The sequence below is a fragment of the Monodelphis domestica genome, chromosome 8, assembly GCF_027887165.1.
Source record: "Monodelphis domestica isolate mMonDom1 chromosome 8, mMonDom1.pri, whole genome shotgun sequence".
NCBI classification, from domain to species: Eukaryota; Metazoa; Chordata; class Mammalia; order Didelphimorphia; family Didelphidae; genus Monodelphis; species Monodelphis domestica.
The window spans coordinates 88,409,395-88,423,416 of NC_077234.1; positions in this window are offsets into that span (position 1 = coordinate 88,409,395).

Sequence of the window (14,022 nt, forward strand, 5' to 3'; positions counted from 1 at the left end):
AGGTTTTTGCACTCAGGGATGGTATATATAAGAGATTTTTGTGGAGGGACAGGATATCCTAAAGGTTTGAGTAAAATTTTTTACCTTTAATAACTTTAGAAATATAAATGCTGCAAACTAAAAAAAATCCCTTGAAAGTTTACTCAGATTTCTTTATACGTATTTACTATTATGGATCTTGAGTAAGACGTTTTTAAAATTCAATTTTAACAAGATAGGGCACTCTGTCATCATGCATTGTGTGGATGACAGTTTTTGGCTGACTCTTTCTTGGAACACTCACCTTAGAAAGAAGACCTCTTGCTTGGCTTCCTTATTCACCTGGTTTTAACTCCATTTGACTTTTTCTTATGGGGTCATGTCAAAACTGGCATGTGTTTGTCAAACCTGCATTCTTTGAATGATCGTAATCCTAGGATTTCAAAATCAATCCTTTCAGTAAGTTAGCAGCAGCTGATGAGATTTTTTACAAAGTTCAAAAATTGGCAAAACATCAATATTTTAAGATTTGTGTACTTAGCCTTTCAGATGTTCTTTTTGTGAATTGGTAGCATTTATACTTCTTAAGTTATTAAAACTTAAAATGTGCACTAAGACTTTCGGGACAGCCTGTATAAACTGAACTAGATTAACTCAGGGATCCCTTCTGGGATTCTGGACACTTTGGGAAATGGAGAATGCCTTGTTAATGAGTGTCAACAAGCATTTTCTATAGTCTTCTTTTCTTCCTCTGTATCATTAGTCTTTTGGGCTTTTCCTGCTTAGGGGTGTTATGTACCTCCCTACCAAACTGCAAAACCACTTAGGACTTCCCTTAGGGGAAGTACTAATATACTCATACACAATTCTTGTCAGAGGACCTAGACAGTAACAGGACAAGACTGGCCAGGACCAGTGCTCCTAACGGAATTGAAGCAAAGAAGTCTTCTGGATAAGAAAAATTTAGGCAATTAAGGTGATAGGTACCGTGAGGTCACCTAAGCCCCTGATGAATCCTCCTTCCCTCTCCAAATCCTTTTTTGTGCTTCAGTGCCCAGTTTAACTTTTTTCCTTCTCCATGACTATCTTACCTAGAAACAATTTTTTCCCTTTTTCTGGGCTCCAGATTCAGGATTTATTGTGTGTACTATTTATTTGACATTTTGTGTGTACTTTCCCTTAAATAAATTTATGAATTAAAAGTATTTATTTATTAAAGTGTGCTAAACATATACAAATATATAAAAAAGACATACAAACATATAAAGAGGGATACAAATGCATAAAAAGCCTATGATTTCTTTGGTGCTACCAACACTGATTGCATTATATCTTTAATTTAGAATATTAGACTCAGATTGAGTGACTTGCCCATCTTCACATAGCTAGAGACAGTCAGTAAGAAACATTTATTATGTGCCAGGTGCTGAGCTGAATGCTGCCAGAGTTGAGATGGGAGCAAAGGTCTTCCTGACATCAGGTCACTCTTTCCATAGTGATGCTGACTCTGGATCACATGAAATCCCCTCCTTTTCCAGTTACCTTTTTCAAATTGGTATCTCCTCCATGCCATTTGGAGCTGGTGGTATACAGGCGGGATCTGTATGGCTACAGAGGTTGCTTAGCAGTCCAGGAAATGGGAGCCAGCTGTAATGGATGAGCATTCACTCTTACCAGGACTCCTCTTGAGCTGAATATTTGCTAGAAATGCTGGCATTGCTACTTAGGAACAAAACTGAGTTAGGTGCTCTGGGCAAAAAGAGACCTGCCTGTGGTTTAATGACAACATCTAAGGCTGATTAGTCATTTGAATGATGAGCTGCCATGTATAGGTAGGAAAAAGTATAAGGCAGTCAAATGCCTTTCTGTGATAGATGGGTCTTTTTACAGTTTTCTACTAAGATGCTGGCATATCTAGTGAATATGATGGCCTCTAGTCCATAGCAGCTTAGATGGCAGTGGGGAGAAAAGGGAAAAGGTATGAATTAGCAGGGAGTCACTGAAGTGCCCAAACCTGTAGGACATTCATTTGGCATCAGGAAATCCTTGCAAAGCACTATCAATCCTCCTGGATGTTTTTTACCTGATCCAATCAGGCATATTTCTAAGGTTTTCAGAACTGTGTTGGACTCTGTTGTGTCCCTGCTCCCCACAGACATTTGCATACAGATGAAATCAGTTATTGGTGAACTTCAAGTACTCCAGCATCTTTGATGGAGAAAAGTCAGAAAGGATTAACCTGATGTATGCATCAAATGGGTAGGTACCATTCCAGCTACATCAACGTCAGTAATGGGGGGAGCCAAAAAGCTTAATTCAGAGAGCTATAGTGCTAGATTGTTTGCAGGGTGATCAATTTTTTTTTTCAACTGAAAACTCTTAAAAGACCAGTTACTAAGCTGTCAAAGGTTGTGATTTACTTCAATAGAAGTAAAGAGTAGAAGGAATATCTATATCCATGCTGATCAAATCAGGTAGCCGTGAAGTATTGATGGATGTGATCAGAAATTTATGACTTAGAAAATGATTATTTGCATAACTGCCTCAAGTCCTCTTATACACACTAACTGATAGAAATACCTTCTTTTGGTTGGTCAATCAGGACAGGGCTAAGTCTCCCTCAAAATCAGAATACAGGTTTGCATTGTCATTTTTATTTGCTCTTGCAGTGGAAATCCCTTTTCCCAAAATTCATGCAAAAGTGAGGGATTAGTCCATTTGTCTGGGGAAGGAGTAATTATATTATAAATTAGATATTAGGAATGCAAATTTTTATACTAAGCTGGAATAGACTGTACTTTCCCCGGGTGGTAGAATGTTAGATCTAGGAGGGACTTTAAAGATTATGAGATTCAGAGATGAAATACACCTTAGAAATTATTTAGCCCAAGGGTTCTTAACCTTTATTGTGTGTCACAGACCCCCCTGTGTAGCATAGATCCTCTAGTAGGCAGGGACCTCCAGGGATAACCCTGAGTAGAGGAGTGAAATTCTAGGGAAGATTGTTAATCATTGTGTGAAGTTTTTCTGTTACCAATGAGTGTCCCAATGCCCTCTAGGCTAGGTTTAGACTCTTTGGCGATTTACTTTGGATCAGTTTTATTTTCAATTTTTGTAGTTTTCCCACTATTTATTGAGCTGTTATTGAATGCAGGAGTTGTTGTGAAATATAGTATTTATTAGAACCACCAACATTTTAGTAAGTGAAGGTAAACCAGCTCTTAGAGAGTTAGAGTCACCAGAATATATAAGGGAAAAATAATTTCACTTAATTCAATTCAGAAAATTTAAATCGATTCAGTAAATATTTACCAAGCACCCACTATGTGTAAGACTCTTTGCTTAACATTGCAGAAGCAAAAGGAAATCCTATAAAACAAAATTTATTTTTATGCATTGGAGAAAAAAATATTTCTAAACGTTGTGATGAGGGAAGGGTATATCCTTTGACACTTTCCAAGGGCAAGTGGCTCTGTAGTTGCTGAATCTTGTATCAAAGAGCAGAAGCATTTTGCTATACATTCTGGTGCCTAATTCTGTATTTTTTCAACTTAAAAAGTAAGAAGGCAATTTCTATGTTATAGAAAACACATTGGAATGCTAGTGTAGACATGTTTAATTTCCAAGAAAAATGTGGCTAACTGCTAGTGATGACAGACACAAAGCTATTCCTTCCAGGAAAAAAGGAGGAAAAGTGGTTTGCAGCAACATTTTGCTTGGTACTATGGTGAAAATTCCCCTCCCCCAAATGCATGCAAAACTGAGGGATTAGTCCATTTGTCTGGGGAAGGAGTAATCATATTATAAATTAGATATCAGGAATGTAAATTTTTACACTAAGCTGGAATAGATTGTACATTTCCTGTGTGATAGAATGTTAGAGCTGCAAGGGACTTTAAAGATTATAGGATTCAGAGACAGAACACACTTTAGCCCAAGGGTTCTTAACCTTTTTTGGTGTTGTGGACCTGCTTGGCAGTCTGTGAAGCCTCTGGACCCCTTCTCAGAACAGAGTTTTTAAATGCATAAACTGAAGCACATAGTATTACAAAGGCAACCAAAGGTTTGTGAAAATAAATGCCATTTTTACTTATCCATGTTCACTTTCTTTCTGAAATCTATTTTTTGGTAGACCCTGGAGGTCCCTGAACCCCAGGTTCAGAAGCCCTGATCTAGCCAAATGCTACCCCATTTTTTTACAGAAGAAAATTATGATTCTTGAGGGGTTTATTTTTCCAGTATACTAGGCATGTGGCAGTGACAACATCTGAACAGAGGTTTTCTGATTTCCAGTCCTGAGTTCTATCACTCTGTCATGCCGTTGTGTCTAAGAGAACCGAATTGATTAAAGTGGAAGGGGGAGAGTTGATATGAATAAATAGGGGAATATTTCTATGGAATTCAGAAAGTATAAGAAAATTGGAGAGGGGAAAGAATGATTGGTCACAGGTCAAAGTGCATGGGAATGCCCCCAAAAGAATCAATTGACTGGAGTTAGGTCATTGTGTAAGCATAATTTTAGGGTTGTGACTTAAATATAAGTTAGTTTTGGTCATCAGAGAAAATCCCAGATAAAATACCCAAGTCAGTTGGAAATTTATGGTGATTTTAATGAATATAGAGGGAAGAAATTAAGGAGAAGAGAGAGGAGGGTATAGGATTTTTCCCGCCTGGCCTGTGCCAGGGGAAGTTCAAAGACCTCCCCCACAAGGTCTTTGAAAAAGACTAGAGGCTTTCAAGAGGATAGTATTTGGAAGGTAAAGGAGAAAGGAATTAGCCTAAACTCCAAGAGAGCTCAGTTAAGATGCTTCACCTGAACTAGGCTACTCAGCTTCTCCCAGTATAGTGTCAAGCAAAACTCACTGTCAAACCGGACAATAGCTGCCACCACACCAAGATGCCAAAATGCTCAGCACGCTGCCAGCCAGAGCCACCTGTCTGCCAAAAGAGGCCCGAGAGAGGAACTAACGCAAAATATATAGATGGTTTTTACATCATTTTCCTGTGTTTTACATGTACCAATTATAGCTTAAGCTTGACTTAGAACAGCCCAGGGGTCTGATGGTTGTTTCTGATTTGTCATTTTCTAGCACATGTCTGTCATAGGCCATCCTCCTAAATACTTAATCCTTAAGTATGGGTGTAGACATTCCTGTTTTTGTTAGACTAAGTAGGGTGGAGTAATCTAAAGTTCACAATTGAGGAAAAACTGAAAAGCAAGAAGACTCTTAAGGATGAGAAACTTACACAGTGACACTGATTGAGAGGTAGAAATGGAGGTAGAGGGGAAACTAGGTGGCTCAGTAGATAGAAAGTCAAGTCCAGAGCCAGGTCCTTGGTTCAAATATGACTTCATGCACTTCCTAGTTTTGTGACCCTGGGCAAGTTACTTAATCCCCATTCCCTATTGTTTTGCATTCTTCTGCCTTAGAATCAATACATGGTACTGGTTCTAAGGCAGAAAGTAGGGATTAAAAAAAAACAATGTAGGACATGAAAATCTGATGAGGTCATTGTGTGATGAAGGTAAAAGTTAAACAAAAAAAGAAAAGGTGATAGAAGGGGCTAAGAAGATCATTTATAAATGTTAAAGTATTGAGAATCTGAATTTGAAATCATTGTTCAATGGTAACCGAACTGACTCTCATGCATCCATATTTCATTCTATGTGGTGGTGGTGGGGAGAACAGAAAGTTGCAGCTAAATGGAAGAATGGTTTGTATGCTCTTCACCAAAAGGCAAATAAAGGAAGTAGCAGTGATATTTTTAGCATGAGCCCAACAGTCATAAGAAACATCATTTCACAGGAAAAGAGGTCATCTCAGTTTGATGGTAAGCACAAACAAGTGGACCAACCCTGGAAGGAGTGCCAACCTAGGTGTGTTGACAAAAGATGTTTGTTACAAAACATGAATAGTGGAGAATTTCTATCAGCAACACCAGTACTTCCACCAATACTCCAATCTACATCAAGTCATTTGACTTCAATGGAATGGTGGTCAAAGTGGAGAAAGACAGAAACAAAAACTTTTGAAATAATAAGGTTCAGGATTTAGAGATGAAGGAGGAGGTTTATAGACTAATTAGAAGCCTTGCATTTGCATAATTTGAAAACCTTCATTGAGAAAAGAGTTGGAGGCTAGCAGACATGGTCATAACCCTGATAGCCACATAAAAATGAAATTCAGCATATTTTAATAGTCAGAAAGTACTCGATCATGGATGTGGGGATAAATTCAGAACTAGCTGACTGAGGTGCAGTTTAGACATTAACTAGTTAGAAAATTTACCTCCTAGTGGTCAACCTGATGATGATAAACCTTTTCTTCATTAAGATTACCTGGTATTTGGACAGGACTCTCACCAAGTCCACATGTATATTGTTTTCAGCTTGATATAGAATCAGCTAAAGCTTGTGTTATGCTGGTAAAGCCTTTAAGAACCCAGGGTTAATTATATGCCATGATGAAACAGTGCAGATTCTGATGAAAGATTTAGCTTATTACTGTATTATTTGTCGTTCGGTTGTTTCAGTCATATCGGATGACCCCATTTGGGGTTTTCTTGACAAAAAATACTGTGTGATTTGCCTACTACTGCTACAGTGATTTGCCATTTCCTTTTCAAGTCCATTTAACAGATGAGAAAGCAGAGGCAAACAGAGGTTAATCAGCTTGTTCAGAGTCATAGAACTAGAAGTGTTTGAGGCTAGAATTGAACTTGGGTCTTCCTGACTCCAATCTATCCACGATGCCACATAGCTGCCCATGGCTAAATATTATAGTTGGTTGAGAATATCTTCGTGGCTTGATGATTTGATAGATCCACAATTTCATCAGCATGGGCATTCCCTCTACTGGAATAGATTTCAATTTGCTCTTCAAATATTTCTATCATGTACGTTTTTTTTTAAATTATTATTAACGATTCCTTTAAATCCCCCTTAAAGAGTTTTTATGATTCACTACAGTCCTTCCTCATGTTGTGACCATATAATTTGGACCTGGAATGGACATTTGAGGCGTTCAATTTTATAGATGATGATGATGATGATTTTATGGATGATTTGGCCATAGTTACACAGATTACTAGTAGATCACACATGCATATCTTCTCATTTTGATTTTTGTGATCTCTCTACCTTATCCACTATTCTTTTAGTATCTTAGTGGTACCAATACACTACTTGGGTGACATGTCCATTTGTTGTCTCATTTTTGTGAAGTAGCTGACCCACCTTATTTTCTAGCCTAGGCAGCTAAGCAGTACAGTGGAGACATTACTGGGCCAGAAATTAGGAAGAACTGAATTTAAATATGGCCACAGACACTAGCTTAGCTGCACAATCCTAAGCAAATCATGTAACCTCTGTTTGCCTCAGTTTTCTCATCTGTATAATAGGGATATCAATGGGATCTACCTCCCTGGGTTTTTGTGAAGCTCAAAAGAGATATAATACTTGTAAAGTGTTTATCATATAGTAAATACTTTATAAATATTGGCTGTAATTATTATTAGTAGTAATAGTCATACTTGTACTTTGTTTTTTATTTTATGCTGAAGTGCTACTCTGAAATCTTCTTGAATGATGAGAGTCACCTTGGGTCCTTGAAGGTTATGCCAGCAGATCTCACACACTCATAGGTATTATCAAATTGGAAAGTCTTTCAACTAGAAATCTATATGTCTGTATGTATATCCTATGTATATATGTGTTTTCTGAAACCTTATTTATGTGTGGTGAATCTTGTCACCAGAAGGTTGACCATCAGATAAGGTATCTTTTTTTGGCCACTGCAGTTCATGAAGTAAACAAAAATAATAGAAATTTAGTAAAAACCATACTTTATAATAGCCTGTAATTATATAAATTCTCAAGTACAAATACACTTCAGGGCCTGTACTCTATTGAAATGGGGATGATTCATACCAGTGATTAAGAAGAGGGAGAAAACAGGGAAGAAAAAAGGGTGTAGTCCTAGCTATGATCTTAATTCTATGCCAGATTTGGCTAAAGAGTTCACCAATATCAACAAATCTGGGGGATTTCAAAAGAGTTATGAAGCAAGGTTCAGAACCATCATATAAAATATAACTTAGACAAGGGGTGGGAGAGTAGCACAAGGCATCAGTGCATAGTTTTTCACATGTATTTTCTAGCTTAAAGATAATTCTCTTCTGACAATGACATGTTAGGTGTGCCCCTGCCTTGCTCAGCTTCATTTGTGCCATCATGGTCTTGGATACCTTTCATCTTCCTAGAATACATCCCTGAAACTTGAAGTTATAACTAGATTTGCTACATTATCGATGGAAAGTTTCCATCAACTTGAGGCACATGCAAGTTACCTATTTATTTCCATTTTTTCTTGGGTCTGTAGCTATGCTAGTCTTCTAGTTTCATCAAGAAAAGAATTGGAAAATGTTGGATGTGGACATGGGCCTTATGACTTCACAAACAAAATTGAAATTAAAAATACTTGAATAATCAGGAAACAACTGATTATGGATAAGGGCATAAATTCAGAACCAGCTGACTGATACAGTCAGATCATTAATTAATAAGATAATACATCTCCTGATATTCAACTTGCTGGTGTTTTGTACACCCTTTACCTGGTCCTTGCACAATAGAAAAGCCATTCTTGTTATCTCAGTGAAACTAGAATCTTACAGATTACACATTAGTTTTGTACTAGTAATTAGCAGGAATGGCCAGAGTTTAGCTGTGATTCAGAGATGAGGTGTATCAATCAGAACAAAGTTTGATGGGACACAACTATTTTTCTTATTTTTTTAACGTTTTACTTTTTTAATGAACCAAAATCTATTTTCCCTCCCACTACCCCTCCACCATATTGGGAAAAGTAAAAAAAAAATTAATAACAAATATGCATGACCAAACAAAATAAATTTCTTCATTGGCTATGTTAAAAAAGTTTCATTCTTTACCCTAAACTTAACCTCTCTCTCAGAATATGGATAAACTGTTTTATCATCAATCCTATAGAATCATGGATAGTCTTTGTTCTTGGACAATAATTCTTAGCATACTTTTGATATTACCATCATCCCAAATATTCCATTTTATTATCAAGAACTTTGAAATTCCTCTAATCATAATCTCATATTCCATTTTTCCAACCAATTTTGATGGACACCAAAGAAGTTCATATCCTGATGAACTTCTGCTAATTCATTTCCAAAAACTCTTTTCAGAGATTTAATGTATGATCTGGTCAAGAAGTCAGGGAGACTCATCTTGGAAAGTCACTTACTCCTTTTTACTTCAGTTTCCTTATTGGTAAAATGATCTGAAGAAGGAAATGACAAACAACTCTGGTATCTTTGTCAAGAAAATCCCAAATGGGGTCATGAAAAATTGGACATAACTAAAACTACTGAACAATCACAACTTGTCAAGCAATATATCCAAGTACATAGCACTAGTATTCTTTGGACTAAATGAATAGTATAAATTTATGGAGGTTTTGACTTTTCTACTTTTACTTTCTCCCATGCAGAAACTTCCTTGCCATTATGCTTCAGTTCCACTCTATAGATCCAGAATCCCTGGACCTCTTCGACTCACAAGGTTGCCTTCAAACCTGGAAACATTCATTTCAGGATTAATACTCCTTCATGTAAGATCAGAAAAGAAAAAAAAAACACTAACAAGGCAACCAAGGCTCCAGGTCTCTTAATCATGACATTGGTCTTAATTGGCATATGTCTAAGATTGTATGATGACCAGGGTAGGGGGAAGACTGAGCTGCTCTTTTCTCTACCAGTCTTGGGAAGTCCCAGACTCACATGATGCCACTTGGAGGATAGAAGGAAGAGAAAGTCTGAGTAGGAGGCACTCCCTTTTTTAAGGTGGTCACCTCTTTGGGCTCAGTGTCCAAGATGGGATTCAAGAGTACTTCAGTCCTGAACTACAGGCATGGTTGGCTAGATGCATTAAGGGTAACATGACACATATCAATTCAGCTGCTATTTACATACATGTATCAGGACCTGTGGCCAAATTTACCTTGAGGGAACCAACAATGAGGAAATTCTTCCTACCTATGCCATTGTAAGCAACTTCTAGTTTTAGGGACTTGCTTGGGTACACTATGTGGTTAAGAGTCTTGGTAAGAGCTACACCTGTTAAAGCACCCCTCACCCCAAGACTGGGACCAGAGTTCCCGCAGGTAAGAAATGGAGAATAGTGAGAAGAAATGCAAAGTTAGAAATAAGAAAGACCTCACCTGAAGATAAGGGCAAGGAAAAAGATAAGAATCACAGTCACAATCACAGTGTGGAGTCAGAAGGGACCCAATGCTGGTGGCAAAGAGTTCAAGTTTATTGCATACTGGTCAGTCTTTTAAAGGTAAAAACCACAGGAATTACAATCATCCATGAGAAAGATCTATGGGAAAGTGTAACAAGAATATAGATAGTGCAGCTGGTAGGATAATGGTTGGGGCAAGATAATGGTTCCAGGAATCATCTGGGGTTCATGGAATGAACAGCAATCTTGTTATGGGAAACTAAAAGAAGGTGGAGGCAAGGGCACTCTGACAGAACCTTAGAATTTGACCTTTGAGGAGGGCTCTCAGATCTTTATCTAAGATAGACCCAGAGATATCAACCTCTGACACACACACTGCCTACATGTTTCCAAAGTGAGACATAAGTCCAGATCTTCATGATTCAAGGGCTATATCTACTGTACTAAGTTTTCTCTCATTATTATCTAGGGTTTAGTGACAAGGGGGTCTTTTCACACCTCAAGTCCAGTCTAATACCATCATTTTTTTTTGTTTTGTTTCAAAATAAGAACTGGTGAGGAAATCGGGGAGCTATTCTTAGAATTCCTAAAAGGAAGGCCAGTAGGAAACAGCTCCCCTGTCATGTTATTGGACCCCTTCTTCTCTCTTTTTGTTGTTCTCCCGTCTTGTTGGAGGAGGACGAAGAGGGTTCCAGATTGTTAACCAGCAGCAGCTGGCAGCTTTATTGTTTTTTAATTAAATAACCCCCAGCCACACAAGCACACACGAATCCCCCACCTCCTCCTCCTCATGAAACCTCATTAAGTGAGAGGACTATAATTAAACTAGGAATCTGGGGATGCCACTCCTCCTATCAGTCTGTTGCCTCTGCTGCAGGATATGGGTAAAAAGACAGTACAGCCTGTCTCCCTGCCTCATTTTATGGGCAAAGGGTGATAACAGGGAAAGGCAATCTTTATCCGTCACTTAATGGGCAACTTGGCTCTCCCTTCAGGGCAGCCAGATGTGCCTTTTGTCCTTACCCACTTCCATTGTGGACTGCTGCCCATCAAATAAAGCAAGACATGTGCCCTGGAGGGGTAATTTACCTCAAATAGGTGAGGACTTTAATTCCAAGAGCAAGGGAATTTTACTAACATTACTTCACCATGCATTTGGGTCCAATATGTTAGGAATCTTTTCACATGATTGGATGTGTATAGCCATCAGCATTTTTTACTTATTATTTCTCCTTATTACTTATTACCCACATATGGCCCCAAATGAAGCAGTTTTTCTTATCTTCTCCCCCACTCTTATCAGCCCCCCTTGTCTGTACCAACTTGTCCTTTATTCCTTCTTCCCTTCCCTGCTTTACCCATGATTCTCAGGCTGCCTTTCTTCCAATGCTATATACCCCTTCCTTTTCTTATTCTGGATGCTGGTACGTGATATTGAAACTAAATGATATCATGGTATGTGCTTCCCTAGTCTTGGACAAAACTCTTTTAAAAATCTGTTGATGGGAGTGAGAGTGGAAACGTTGATGCTGAATATTTAAGATATGCTTCGTGCTGTGTTTTTTTAAGCCAAGTGTTCCCTTGCCTTAGAAAAGCTCTGATATGTACTTACAGCCTCCCCCAACCCAGTGAAAATGAATTTATCATTTACATCATTTCTCTTTGCAACTCTGACAATTCATAACACTGCTGAGTCTGACATCTCCACTTTTCTTCCAATTGATAAATAATCTCTTTTTGATTTCAGCAACTGAGTCCAACATACAAAGGAAGATTCATCGGTCTTTTATTTCACAAGCAAGCTCCTTGAAAAATGTAGTCTGTGCCACCATTTGGGCATTAATTCCTGACACGCCACTTATCATCATTTGATTGTTTCCAAGAGAACACCATATTTTAACTCTTTGGGAAAGAATTAACTGATTAAGTACACTGCATCTGGTTGTTATGGTAACTAAAGTTCTAAAAATAATGTAAAGAAAAGACCACCTTTAATTGAAATCACAAGAAGTTGTTATGGTAACTGGAATTTTAAAAGTAACTAGGTTAAACTACATTTCATTTTATCCAGAGCCTTGCACAAACAAATTCTGATTAAAATATCAGGTTTAATTTAATCAGTTAATTAATGTCACTAAATGTCATTTATCTTATAATTCTCATTTATATTCCTAGCTGAATTAACCAACTTGCTAATTTCTACTATTCTGTCTTTAATTTAGCATTTTGAAACCTAATAATTGTACTTCTTCTTTTGCCCACACTGGTCATCCTTGTCCCAAGGGATATTATAAATTCCTTATAGAAATTGTAAGCTCATTGTGGAGAGGATAGGGATAAGTCCTTGTCTTTCTTTGTCCCCCAATTCCCCCACTATAATCCCCTTCTCATTGCATCTGCTAAAGCATTGTTGGATTGAACTGAATTAATAATAAACAGTATTCAGCAGGAAGCATCTGTATGTATTTAGAATTGTGCTGACTGCTATAAAGAGCAAATTTAGGTTGAGAGGGGCAGGAAGACCCAGGTTCAAATCTTGCTTCTGACACATACAAGTTTTGTGAATTATCTGGAGTCACTTAACTTTTCAGTGTCCCCAACAATTCTTTAAGACATTAATTTATAGAGTAGTTGCTTATCTGCATTAGTGCAGGGAGTTTCCACACTGGGATTTCTTCATTTTGATGAAGTCCTTGGTCTGGCCACCCGAGATGTGCACTCCAAAAAAACTTAAATGGAAATGTCATATAACTACATGATGATATGCTAATTAAAGAAACTAGACAGAGCAAAGAATAAACTGTTATTCTGAGAAAAGGCAGCATGGTGTAATATTATTGTCAGTAATTGCATGATATCCGGCTTTCCTCCCCCAGGCTTCAGTTTCCTTATCTGTAAAAATGAGAGAGTTAGTCTATAGTTTTTAAAGTCCATTCCAGCTCTTACACTCTGTAACTGTCCCTGGTGTCTAGGGAATTGAAATGTGCTATCCCAGGGAGGTAAGTTAAATATCTTTCTGTCATGTTCACAGCTTTGAAAAAAAGTCTTGTGAAGGAAGCCAACTCTGGTGGTCACAGAAAGAAGGGAAGACAGGAAGAGGATGTTTGAAAGATTGGAGTTGGGAGATTCTCATCTTTACTTGCACAATTCCACAATTATCACTGAGGCATACATAGACGTGAAGTCTTTTTAAATCATAAAAAATGATTTTAGAGATAGTTTCATCTTTATTTTGATCCTGTAAAATTAAAACTTGATATCAAATACTCCAAGTATTATATTTTATAAGATTTATTAATAATCACTTCAAGTAGAGGAAAGTGATGGCTTGAGTAAAGAGCAGAAACAAGAGAGGGCGGAGTTACAGAACCTTTTATCTACAAAATGTTAGGACAGAACTTGGGGACAAAAGAGGAATGCTGGGAAATGTAGTTCAAGGGTACAAAATTTTAATTACACAATACTTTCTAAAATAAAGGGAAAAGAATATATGGCCACATCTGGATCTTTACCTGTCCGTCACCATATTGCTTAACAGTCACGAATAGTTGAAATATCCACTTCCACTTTAAGAAAAAGCTTCTCAAAGTTATAAAGCAATCAATGACAGAGTTCATTAAATGTAGGCCTCCTAACATATCTCCCTACTTTCAGTCATTCCTCATTGCTTATAGTGAAAGACCGTATGAATAAGTCTGTCTCAATTTCTGTATTTGTGAGGGAGAGGAAAATGATTTGCTTATGGTTTGAAAGGTGCCTTTCATACT